The following is an 11,703-nucleotide window of genomic DNA, read 5'->3' on the forward strand; positions in this document are numbered from 1 at the left end:
TTCCCCCCTCTTGTGTGTAGGAGTCAGATCCTGGGCAGTGTTTTGAAAACCTTCCCAATGCTTTTGTGGGGGTAAAAGCATTGCTAATCCCCTATGTCCAGAGTAAATCCTATTGAATTCATTAGGAATTACTTTTGAGTAGACATGATTATGAATGTGCTGAAAATCAATGGGACTTTGGAGTGAATGTAAAAAAGAATTGTGTTTGTGTTCTCTTTCTGTCCCCCCCCCACTCCAGTCCTATTTTAAAGCAAGTAGGCAGGGCTTACTTAGGTATTACAGTACAGTTTTTGTTCTGTAGGAAACTAATACTGATTTTTTTAAAACTAATACTGATTTTTCTGCAATGACCAACTGGTTTGACAATAAACTATTATATGGGCTGTATGTATTTATACATCTGCAGTGTGTGCGTGTGTGTGTATGGAGTCTTTCCAACACCCCTGTGAGGTAGGGTTGCAAACCAAGGCAGCTCACAACAAGAAATAAAGCCATTTAAAATCCAATAACCATAAAAACAAGTATAAACAGTTGCAAAACAGTGTAAAGTGGCATGATTCAGAATTTTGGGTTGTGTGAATGAAGTTGCTTATCACTTGAGGTTGCAGTTCTGTCCCTGTTTGAGTAAGCCCCACTGAATACACTGGGACTTGCTTCTGAATAAATAAATTTAGGATTGCACTATAAATATCTTTACAGTTTGTGTAAATAATAAATATATTTGATAGTCATGCTTATATAAATATTTCTTCATTTATCATATTTTTGGTTTTTGGTTAGGAATCCTGACTGGTTGTGAGATGCTTAGTTTTTTGCCTTACTCATAGGAATCTTGTTGTGGTTGGTATGGTATTACATTTAGGAAAGTGTTACTGCCTTCTGTATTTTTTTTTCCTATTTGCATTTCACTTATCTTTAACCTCACTCCATTACAGCCATAGAAGCAACAGCAGCATATGCAAGATAATTAACTCCCATTAGTGATAAGAGCAAGAATTTATAATTATTATTTCACTTAAAACAAGAGGCTTATCAATACTTTGAAGAGGACCAGATATTTATTTTCTTTCTGAGCCCAGGACTGGGTCTTTCATGATGCCCGGTGTGTGGGGGGGGGGCAGGAGAGTAGTCGATAAGACAGACATCCTGGCATTGATAATCGAATTAGCAAGGTATGTGTGGGGTTGTTGCACACTTCCAGCCCCAGTTTCATTTTGAGTATGGAGGTGGAACCTGTGTAGATGTGGTTATCAAAGGGAGAAGAAATTTTGAGTTAAGCAAAGCTCTGCTTTTATAAAACCTAAGAAACATACAGATACTTTGAATGTCTGAGTGCCTGCACCAGTGGAATACTGGAGGAACTTGTAAAACTTGCTGCAACAGTATTTAGAACTGAGTATGTGGTGTGAAAGACTCCTTTTCCTAACATTTTGGCTTGTTTTTCTCCACCCACCACATCTCTGAAATATATTGTATATGTAATGGTTAACCGTGCTGCTGCCCTGACTTACTTTGTTTGTTGCTATTTTGTGTTTTTATTATGTTTTTATATTGATTGTGTATTTTTATTGTTTTTATTATATTTGTAAGCTGTGCTGAGCTCTGTTTTTAACACCAGAAGGGCAGGATATAAATTCTCTTAATCAATCAATAAATACTCCATAGTGTTGGAAACTAGAGTCTAGGCATTTAAGGCTGAAAATGTTGCTTTTAAAAAAAAGATTTCTCACATCTTTCCCCAGTTTTTGGTGGTAATTCCTAGGCACAAAAACAAAACAACTGGACAATCCAAATATTAATATGCAAATATTTGCATAATATGCAAATTAACCTACCTGGATTTGTGGAAATGGAATATGGCAACCCTACCCCTTTTTGAACTCTCCCCCTTGTTCCCATGCATACATACCTGTGTGCTGTATTTATCCAGACAGAGCACTCCTGCCTTTTAAAATGCCGGCTAGCTTTTTATTGTATATTTATTTGAACTCCATCTTTCTTTTTATTTGTATTTTTGTCCTGTTTAATCACAAGACTGAATTGTATGTGGGACAAAAACTGTCTCAGTAATAATAATAATAATAATAATAAAAATAAAAAATCATTAGGTGTATAAGAAATGGCTTAAGGCTGATTTTTTTGTTCTTGGCAGAGATGAGGTGAGAAGTAGGGTCCTTGCAGCTCCTCCTCTCAGTCCCCCAGCTCTCAAACTCATGTTCTGTGAGAAAGAGAGATTCCCAGTCCTAGAGAGAGACAACTCCTGTAAACCCCATTGTCATTTGAATTTGGCTAATGAATGCTTTATTCTTTCATCAGAACTTTAGCAGTAGTACTAAAATATTAATAAAAAAGAAAAGGGAAAGAAAAAATACTTTACATACATCATTCAGCTGTATTGCTAATTATAGATATAGATATAAAAGATAAACGGCATTTTGTCAAAAGTATTTTTGTCTACATTTTATACCTCATCCTTGGTTTTCCAAGCTTGGCATGGAATGCTTCTCATACAGAATTAATTTGAAATGCTGCATATTTATTATCATAATCATCATATTCAAAATAAAAAATATATGTACAGCCTTCAAGTTGATTCCGACTTATGGTGACCCTATGAATAGGGTTTTCATGAGGCTGAGAGGCAGTGACTGGCCCAAGGTCACCCAGTGAGCTTTATGGCTATGTGGGGATTTGAACCCTAGTCTCATTTTGTTCTCACAACAACCCTGTGAGATAGTAGGTTAGACTGGCCCAGGCAGGGTTATTCAGTGAGCAAAAATGATGCAAATAGGATCTCTTTTAATTGTGCTATCGACCTGCTTACTTCCACTCTGACTGGGGGATCTTGCAGCATGGGGAAGAGATGGGGGCACATCACAGCTGAAGTTCACCCATATAGGAGCATTATCTCTTGTTTATTACAGAGACGCCTGTAGCAGGTTTTGCTGCTGAGAGCAGCAGTCAGTTAGTGCGGCCACTTGAGTCACAGCTTGTTGATCCTGAGGAGGCAAAACTAGAAAGTGAGGTTCAGAAAGGAGGCCCTGTGCACGAGGAGGAGGAGGGCATGAAGCAGTGCCAGTTGCCCACAGCCACATCTGCAGAACAGCAAGTACCATGTTTGGCTTTGAGAAAGCTTGTACATTTGTGAGCCAGAGTGGGAAAAATGTTGTTGTACGATGCAATTACTGCCTTCCAAGGATCAAGAATCTGAGATCAGCTGTTTCCTCGTCATCCAATGTGAAGAAACATTTTGAGGTAAGCCTTTGTCATGCTGGTCCTCAAAGAGTGTCCATTGTCTATTTATGTTTAAATTGTGAAGTTCCTCTTCCATTTTTTCTTGGATTCATGCTTTGTTCTTCTTCCTCAGAGGGCACACCCTGAGAAGCTGAGAGCAATTGAAGAAGCAATAAAGGCAAGGAGACATATAAAGTCAGAGCACCCTAGCAAGGGAGCCTGCTCCACGAGCTAGAGGAAGCCCCAGCTAACGAAGCGTCAAGGTGAGTTAAGCAGCAGAGCGAGTTCGGCAGCAGGGCCAGGAGGCCAGGGCCCCCTACTCTGCCCGTCTGTTCCCTGACCTCAACTAAACCGCAGTCTCCAACCCACTGACGTAATAAACCTTAAACAAAACTATGCAGGTAAGAAGCCAGCAGGGGTGTGGGGGCTTTCCAGTGTTTTGCACTGCCTGCAGCATGTACGACTATCTGCCTGTTGGACAGAAGTCGTGGGTGTGCTCTCGGTGCAATGAGCTCCTGGCTCTCCGGGAACGACTTCATTTCCTTGAGGCCAAGGTGGCGGACCTGGAAAAGCTGAGAGAGGCAGAGAGGTGTGTGGAGGAGGCCTTCAGGGACGTTATAGCTGTGTCCCACTCCAACGATGATAGCTCTCCTGCTATCATGGACAACGATGGTCTCGGGGAAGGAGAGCATCCAGCTAAGGAAGAGGGAAACGATCCCTTAGAAGGGACCCATTCCTTGGGGGATGAGCAGCTATCCTCTCGTGCCGAGGATATATCTCCAGGGGGTGGAGGGATCCTTGTAGTGGGTGATTCGATCATTAGGAACATAGACAGTGGGGTGTGTGATGGGCGTGTAGACCGCAAGGTGTTTTGCCTGCCTGGTGCGAAGGTTGCGGACATCGCCCGTCGTTTAGATAGTTTGGTAGACAGTGCTGGGAAGGAGTCAGTGGTCGTGGTGCACGTTGGCACCAACGACATGGGGAAATGCAGCCGTGAGGTCCTGGAAGCAAAATTTAGGTTGCTAGGTAGGATGCTGAAAGCCAGGACCTCCAAGGTGGCTTTCTCTGAAATGCTACCGGTTCCACGCGCAGGACCAGCCAGACAGGCCCAGCTTCGCAGTCTCAATGCGTGGATGAGACGATGGTGTCGGGTGGAAGGGTTTGGATTTGTTAGGCACTGGGGAACATTTTGGGACAAGCCGGGCCTGTACAAAAGGGACGGGCTCCACTTGAACCAGAATGGAACCAGACTGCTGGCACTTAAAATTAAAAAGGTGGCAGAGCAGCTTTTAAACTGACTGAGGGGGGAAACCCGACAGGAGCTGAGAAAGGTCCGGTTCGGAATAAACCTCCCCCCTGGGATAAAGACCAAAGAAATGATGAAATTTTAAAAGGGGTAGGCCTAGAAGTAGGCATTGTGAGAGCAGGGGCACAGGATATAAATTTAGAAGAGCAAAATTACCACAGGCCTAACCACAAGTGCCAAAGACACTTGAAGAGAGACACTGCTTACAAGTGCCTGTACGCTAATGCTAGGAGCCTGCGAACCAAGATGGGAGAACTGGAGTGCTTGGTCTTAGAGGAGAGCATTGATATAGTGAGCATAACGGAGACCTGGTGGAATGGAGAAAACCAGTGGGATACGGTTATCCCTGGATATAAACTATATTGGAAGGACAGGGAAGGACGTATTGGTGGCGGAGTTGCTCTATACGTGAAAGAAGGCATTGAATCCAGCAAGCTCAAAACCCCAAAAGAGGCAGACTCCTCCACAGAATCATTGTGGGTGGTGATACCATGCCCCAGGAGGGACTTAATACTGGGAACGATGTATCGTCCCCCTGATCAAAATGCTCAGGGAGACCTTGAGATGAGATATGAAATTGAGGAAGCATCCAAACTAGGAAATGTGGTAGTAATGGGTGACTTCAACTACCCGGACATAGACTGGCTGCATATGTGTTCCAGTCATGACAAAGAAGCAAAGTTTCTAGATATTCTAAATGACTATTCCCTAGACCAGTTGGTCATGGAACCGACCAGAGGGACGGCAACCCTGGACTTAATCCTCAGTGGGGACCGGGACCTGGTGCGAGATGTAAGTGTTATTGAACCGATTGGGAGCAGTGACCACCGTGCTATTAAATTAAACATACATGTAACTGGCCAATTGCCAAGAAAATCCAACACGGTCACATTTGACTTCAAAAGAGGAAACTTCACAAAAATGAGGGGATTGGTAAAAAGAAAGCTGAAAAACAAAGTCCAGAGGGTCACATCACTCGAAAATGCTTGGAAGTTGTTTAAAAACACTATATTAGACGCTCAACTGGAGTGCATACCGCAGATCAGAAAAGGTACCGCCAGGGCCAAGAAGATGCCAGCATGGTTAACGAGCAAAGTCAAGGAAGCTCTTAGAGGCAAAAAGTCTTCCTTCAAAAAATGGAAGTCTTGTCCGAATGAAGAAAATAAAAAAGAACACAAACTCTGGCAAAAGAAATGCAAGAAGACAATAAGGGATGCTAAAAAAGAATTTGAGGAGCACATTGCTAAGAACATAAAAACCAACAACAAAAAATTCTATAAATACATTCAAAGCAGGAGACCATCTAGGGAGACAATTGGACCCTTGGATGATAAGGGAGTCAAAGGTGTCCTAAAGAACGATAAGGAGATTGCAGAGAAGCTAAATGAATTCTTTGCATCTGTCTTCACAGTGGAAGATATAGGGCAGAACCCTGAACCTGAACTAACATTTGTAGGAAGGGATTCTGAGGAACTGAGACAAATAGTGGTAACGAGAGAGGAAGTTCTAGGCTTAATGGACAATATAAAAACTGACAAATCACCGGGCCCGGATGGCATCCACCCGAGAGTTCTCAAAGAACTCAAATGTGAAATTGCTGATCTGCTAACTAAAATATGTAACTTGTCCCTCGGGTCCTCCTCCGTGCCTGAGGACTGGAAAGTGGCAAATGTAACGCCAATCTTCAAAAAGGGATCCAGAGGGGATCCCGGAAATTACAGGCCAGTTAGCTTAACTTCTGTCCCTGGAAAACTGGTAGAAAGTATTATTAAAGCTAGATTAACTAAGCACATAGAAGAACAAGCCTTGCTGAAGCAGAGCCAGCATGACTCCTGCAAGGGAAAGTCCTGTCTCAGTAACCTATTAGAATTCTTTGAGAGTGTCAACAAGCATATAGATAGAGGTGATCCAGTGGACATAGTGTACTTAGACTTTCAAAAAGCGTTTGACAAGGTACCTCACCAAAGGCTTCTGAGGAAGCTTAGCAGTCATGGAATAAGAGGAGAGGTCCTTTTGTGGATAAGGAATTGGTTAAGAAGCAGAAAGCAGAGAGTAGGAATAAACGGACAGTTCTCCCAATGGAGGGCTGTAGAAAGTGGAGTCCCTCAAGGATCGGTATTGGGACCTGTACTTTTCAACTTGTTCATTAATGACCTAGAATTAGGAGTGAGCAGTCAAGTGGCCAAGTTTGCTGATGACACTAAATTGTTCAGGGTTGTTAAAACAAAAAGGGATTGCGAAGAGCTCCAAAAAGACCTCTCCAAACTGAGTGAATGGGCAGAAAAATGGCAAATGCAATTCAATATAAACAAGTGTAAAATTATGCATATTGGAGCAAAAAATCTTAATTTCACATATACGCTCATGGGGTCTGAACTGGCGGTGACCGACCAGGAGAGAGACCTCGGGGTTGTAGTGGACAGCACGATGAAAATGTCGACCCAGTGTGCGGCAGCTGTGAAAAAGGCAAATTCCATGCTAGCAATAATTAGGAAAGGTATTGAAAATAAAACAGCCGATATCATAATGCCGTTGTACAAATCTATGGTGCGGCCGCATTTGGAATACTGTGTACAGTTCTGGTCACCTCATCTCAAAAAGGATATTCTAGAGTTGGAAAAGGTTCAGAAGAGGGCAACCAGAATGATCAAGGGGATGGAGCGACTCCCTTACGAGGAAAGGTTGCAGCATTTGGGGCTTTTTAGTTTAGAGAAAAGGCGGGTCAGAGGAGACATGATAGAAGTGTATAAAATTATGCATGGCATTGAGAAAGTGGATAGAGAAAAGTTCTTCTCCCTCTCTCATAATACTAGAACTCGTGGACATTCAAAGAAGCTGAATGTTGGAAGATTCAGGACAGACAAAAGGAAGTACTTCTTTACTCAGCGCATAGTTAAACTATGGAATTTGCTCCCACAAGATGCAGTAATGGCCACCAGCTTGGACGGCTTTAAAAGAAGATTAGACCAATTCATGGAGGACAGGGCTATCAATGGCTACTAGCTGTGATGGCTGTGCTCTGCCACCCTAGTCAGAGGCAGCATGCTTCTGAAAACCAGTTGCTGGAAGCCTCAGGAGGGGAGAGTGTTCTTGCACTCGGGTCCTGCTTGCGGGCTTCCCCCAGGCACCTGGTTGGCCACTGTGAGAACAGGATGCTGGACTAGATGGGCCACTGGCCTGATCCAGCAGGCTCTTCTTATGTTCTTATGTTCTTATGTACGTGGCCTTCCTGAACCAATGGATGACACCCCTCCTCCCAAAATGCTGAAGCAGCAGCAGACAGCCCTTGAGAGGTGGGGATCTGGCAGAGAGCCTGTCACCCAGAGCAATCTCGACAGGAAAATCATTGATTTCATTGTAGAGGAGACATTACCACTTCAGACTGTGGACAAACCATCATTCATTAATCTGGTTCGCATTGGACTCCCCAAAGATCTCACCATCATATGTGCCAAGACTGAGAGACAGAATTGAGAAGAGAGCATGCCACATGAGAGAAACTCTTGCAAACTGAATGGGTGCTGTGGCATATATAGCAACCACTGCAGATTGTTGGACCAATGGCAAGAAGAGTTACTTTGGGGTAACAGCCCACTGGATCAACCCAACTACCCTGAAACGTGAGGTCGGGGCCTTGGCTTGTAAGCATCTGAAGGGGCACCATACATACGATGTCCTTTCAAAAGCACTGCATGATGTACATGTGCAGTACAGGATCCACAACAAAGTTATGTGCACTACTACAGACAATGGCTCCAACTTTGTGAAAGCGTTCAGAGTTTTCATGGCCAAAGAACCAGTGGAAGCTGCAGGCACCAGTGACGATGATGGTGATAACCAGGAGGAGGAGGAGGCTGAGGTGGAGTTTGTGCCTATCTGTGAGATCCTGGACACAGGACCTGAGGCAGAGGAAGAAGCTGCAGTCTCAGGAGAGGATTTTGTTTTACCACCACACCAGAGATGTGCTAGCCACACCCTCAACCTTGTGGCAACACAAGACATAGAGGCCATGCTTTCTGACTCCTCCAAAAGTAGTCTTCTTGGTCCTTTCAAGAAACAGTTTCATTCCTTGATGGGAAAGTGCAGCAAGTTGTGGTCCAAGCAGAACCAGTCAGCCCAGATTGCTGAGTATATCCGTGCGCAATGTGGTGTGTATCTGAAGGTACCGAATAAGACCAGGTGGAATTCCACCTTTGATGCGTTGAAGCAACTACATGAGCTCCTGTCAACTGTGCCACTAAAAATGCATGCCATAATGGACCGCTGCTCCTTGTCCAGGATCACACCTGCTGAGATTGAAGTGGTACAGGAATACACAGAGATTATGGAGCCACTAGCCCAGTCCCTAGTTATCCTGCAACGGGAGAACGGCATGTTCATGGGGTATTTGCTACCAACGCTCTGCAATCTGGACCACAAGTTAGAAGGACTGGAAAACAAACCTGAGAGGTACACATACTGTTTTCAGCTGCTGAGAGGTGTGCGCGAAGCTCTAAGAAAGCGGTTTGCAGCTATCTGGGAGGACAAGAGGCTTCTTCTGGCAGCCTGCCTACACCCTCACTTCAAACTAGATTGGCTGGAATCGTGTCAGGCCACCACCCATACCAACAAGTAAGAACATTAGGGAAGCCCTTTGGGTGGATTACTCCAAGGGAAATGTTGTCTCAAGGGAGGCATCAGAGGGCTTAAGGTGGTAGGCAGGGGCTGGTCCTTTTCTTCCTGGGGCTCCACATCACAACCTTGGGTTGCTGCAGGTAATCCTTAAGGGTCTGCTGTGCTGCCCCATGAGTGTGGTGACTTGGTCACCTTCCTACCTTCCATGTCATCATCCACAGGCTCAGGCTGGACCCTGAACCAGGGGACATGACAAGCATCAGGAAATGAAGAGCAGATGATGGTTTCCTAACATATATGTGTTAACATATCCTCTCTCTTTCTTAGATACACAATGGAAGCCTTGTTGAAAGCTGAAATAAAGATGGGTGTACTTAATGAGGACAGTGATCAGTCTTCAGATAAAGACCAGGAAGGAGATGACTTAGAAGATGACTTCTTTAACTTTCTGCCCCAGGGCAAGAAGTCAGCAGTGGACACTGCTGAGGAGGAACTGGTGAGGTACCTGAGGTCTCCCAGCAGGGAAGTGTCATCACTCCATGGCTTTCCACGTGTGCTGCGGTGTTTTTTGCAGCACAACACAGGCATGCCTTCAAGCGCCGCAGTAGAACGCCTGTTCAGTACTGGTGGCAACGTAATGACTGTAAAAAGACATGCCTTGTCTGACATGCTCTTTGAGCATCTTGTTCTTTTGAGACATAACAGAAACATATTATAAAAGCATTTCAAGTGTAAAATTTGATTTCAAGAGTTGGGGTATCTTCATTGCTTGGGGGGATGTGAGATTCTGTTATGCCATTATGTTAATCTTATGGATAATTTTTTTTATTCTACTACCCCCTGTGTGTGTGTGTTTATTTTTAATATTGTTTTAGGCTTCTTAGATGTGCAGCAGCCAAGGCCAGCACCTTGTAGGAGTTTTTTTTAAAAAAGTAACTGAAATGTAATTGTAGTGATTACTTTTGAGAAAAAGTAATCAGTTACTTTCAGAGCAATTGTAATTGTAACGGTGATTACTACTTTTTTGGGCCAAGTAATTGTAACTATAATTTATTACTTTTTAAAAGTAATCTTCCAAGCTCTGCTTAGGCTACAATCCTGCATTCATTTTTAAAAAATGAAATGTCTCAATGTGCCATCCTGCAGTGAAGCCTCAGATTTACAGGGACATGCAGAACTATTTGGTTTTTATTTATTCCCTTCCTGAATGTGCAGAATCTCAGATCTCAACCAACATGAAGGAAAGGTCACCAATGTAAAAGTGATATGTTAACATTCATCTTGCAGAGACCATATGTGATGCAGGCCTGAACCCAGAAAGCCTGTCTTCCTCTCGCATAACACTAGAACTCGTGGACATTCAAAGAAGCTGAATGTTGCAAGATTCAGGACACTCAAATGGCATGGCATATAACGTCAGTCAGGGTCCTATTTTTTTCAATCTGCATGTTGCCAGAAGGCTTGTCTCATCCCAGGCAGCAACAGCCATCAACAGTTCGTACTGTTTCAGCATACCTTGACCCTTTATAGTCTCCTTTAATAAAACTCAATTATTTGACACTTGAGCTTTACAGGAATCTGTGCCACTCAGAGAATAGAGTACCATCCACATTGCCTAGCCTGTCTGAGTTACACTCCAGGCTCTACACTAATGGGAGATAAGGAGATAAAGAAGGGGAGATGGCCTGAAACATCACTGACAGGAGACAGTGAATTCAGCTAGTGGTCTCCCTGTTCCCAGTTAAAGCTGTACGTAATTGGATACTCACTTGCCTTGATTTAGGCTGACCGGGAGTGGCACCTGCTAGGACCCACCACTGATACCTGCCTGAGCCTCCCTTTTCCGATGCTCCAGTGAGTGCTTGGCAGATTGGGCCAGCCATTTAAATTCCTCGCCAATGCCCTGGAGCACCCCTAATGCACTGTTGTTCAGGGGTATTGTGGGAAACTTTCTGGAGTTCCGATGAGTACCAGGCAGCTTGGAGCTACCAGCCTGGAGTGGCCCTGGAGTGATTTTGCACTGGGGCTGCTCCAAGCATTGCAGGAAATTTGAGGAGCGGTTCCAAGCGATCCAGCAGCACACGTCATCAGGTAAATATGGAAGGAGGCACTGATGTAGGAACGGGCCCATTCCAGAACATTAAGCGGAAACCTCAGACTTGGAGCTTAACACAGGGTAACCAGTGTGGACCTCTCCAAATGTGTTGTTGCACGCCAAGTCCCATCTGTCCCATCCGGCACAGCTAATGGTTAGGGTCAATGGAGTCCAACAACATCTGAAGGGCACTGTTTTGGCTACTCACCAATCTAATATGTCAATAGATGGCTATCAAACCTTTTCTTGTGAACTTCCACGGAAGTGGATCCCATAACCTTATTCCATTATCAAACTACTTTTCGGGTAGGAAGTTTCCTTAAAGTTTTAATCTAAACCTGCCTTCCTTTGTAATTGAAACAAATTGCTTTTTAAAAAAATCCAGGGCACAGTGATATACTAAAAGCTTGGTCCAAACATATGCAGAGAATGTTGCGGAGGAGTGTTTTGCACT

The 11,703-nt window shown here is 43.9% G+C and overlaps 1 long non-coding RNA gene across 2 annotated transcripts in view; it reads left to right on the forward strand.

Moving 5' to 3' along the window:
- Positions 1-10,712, forward strand: part of LOC133379643 (uncharacterized) — a 36,537-nt gene extending 25,825 nt beyond the window's left edge. For both annotated transcript variants that reach the window (XR_009761229.1, XR_009761230.1), the window contains exons 2-4: positions 2,925-3,255; positions 3,368-3,497; positions 9,482-10,712. This is a non-coding gene — a long non-coding RNA (uncharacterized LOC133379643). The remainder of the gene's footprint in view (positions 1-2,924; positions 3,256-3,367; positions 3,498-9,481) is intronic.
- The last annotated feature ends 991 nt before the right edge of the window (positions 10,713-11,703 follow it).

The sequence above is a fragment of the Rhineura floridana genome, chromosome 3 (genome assembly GCF_030035675.1).
Source record: "Rhineura floridana isolate rRhiFlo1 chromosome 3, rRhiFlo1.hap2, whole genome shotgun sequence".
Lineage (NCBI taxonomy): Eukaryota > Metazoa > Chordata > Lepidosauria > Squamata > Rhineuridae > Rhineura > Rhineura floridana.